Raw genomic sequence first — 1,440 nt, forward strand, 5'->3', positions numbered from 1 at the left:
ACATGGTTAACATATATACACCAGTCGTTGTTTACATTCCCTACAGAACGGACAATACTTTGTAAGATGAGGCACCAACTAAACAATTAACATTAATTTACTACATCTACATCACGAGCCTCCTATAGAATCTTATATACAAAAAGAAAAAATAGAGAATATTCAAATTTGTTCATAGGAACGTAACGGAATTACAAAGCCAATGACTGATTCCATGATATAAAACATCAATTTAAAATTTTATTCTTGTTTTATACTATAAGTTCTGTTTTATATAATCTGTTTTATTGTATTTTTTACATCAAGTGTTTTATATGATTAATAGTATTGAATCCAGTTTAATAGTACTGCAGTTCAGTGGTGTATATATGTTAGCCGTGTATTTGCCTGATGATGGCTATTGATAGCTGAAACATGTGGCAGAGCTGTAGCTGGGCACTGATCTAGATATTTGTTGTGTTGTGACGGTTAATAAAGAAGTTGTACAGGAGATGATTGAAAGCTTGGGCTATAGGAAAGTTTGTGCTCGTTGGGTCCTGTGGTTATTGACCGAAGACCACAAAGGTCAGCGAAAAGCCATCACCTCAGAACTGCTGCAGAGATATTGACACGAAGGCGATGATTTTTTGCTCTGTATTGTGACAGGTGACGAAAGCTGGATTCACCATTTCGAGCCTGAAATGAAATGGCAGAGTATGGAATGGCACCATTTGCATTCTCATACAAAAAAGAAGGTAAATACAGTGCCATCAGCTGCGAAGGTGATGGGCACAGTCTTCTGGGATGCAGAGGGGTTTATTCTGGCCAAGTTCCTGGAACCTGGGCAAACTATCAATGCTGCTCGTTATGTCCAGACGCTCCACAAGCTCCGTTGGGCATTGCTCGATAAACGTCCTGGATGGAACATCATCATCCTGCATGACAACGCTTGCCCCGCGCTGCTTGCCTCACATTGGAAGCAATTGCAAAGATGGGGTGGGAAGTTCTTCCACACCCCTCCTATAGCCCTGACCTGGTACCCTCAGACTACCATCTTTTCAGATTTGTGAAGGATCAGCAGCGTGGACAACGTTTTGAGACAAGGGAGGCAATTCAGAAAGCAGTGTGTCACGTGTCTTTGGATGGCTGGAATGGAATTTTACAGAAGGGAAATTTTCAAACTCCCAGAACGCTGGGAGAAATGTGTACAAAGAGGGGCGATTATGTGGAAAAATAAAGAAAGGTTTGTAGATTGAGGTGGTGTATTTGGTTTGTCAATAATAGAGCATGTTACTTTACAAAAAATTGTTGCTCATGACTTTCAGTACAACCCTCGTAGTTCTGTTGTGATGGTTTTAATAAAGAAATTGTACATTATAACACAACAGGATGCATGAAATGAAAAAAGGCTAACATGGTGTCCATATGGTAGTTCTTAAGAATGCAGCAAGGGATAAAGTT

General features: G+C 39.9%; 1 protein-coding gene across 1 annotated transcript in view; it reads right to left on the bottom strand.

Moving 5' to 3' along the window:
* LOC111862591 (pleckstrin homology domain-containing family G member 5) overlaps positions 1-1,440 on the bottom strand; it is a 59,627-nt gene that overhangs the window by 32,401 nt on the left and 25,786 nt on the right. The window lies entirely within an intron of this gene.

Source organism: Cryptotermes secundus, unplaced genomic scaffold (assembly GCF_002891405.2).
Source record: "Cryptotermes secundus unplaced genomic scaffold, Csec_1.0 scaffold1031, whole genome shotgun sequence".
NCBI classification, from domain to species: domain Eukaryota; kingdom Metazoa; phylum Arthropoda; class Insecta; order Blattodea; family Kalotermitidae; genus Cryptotermes; species Cryptotermes secundus.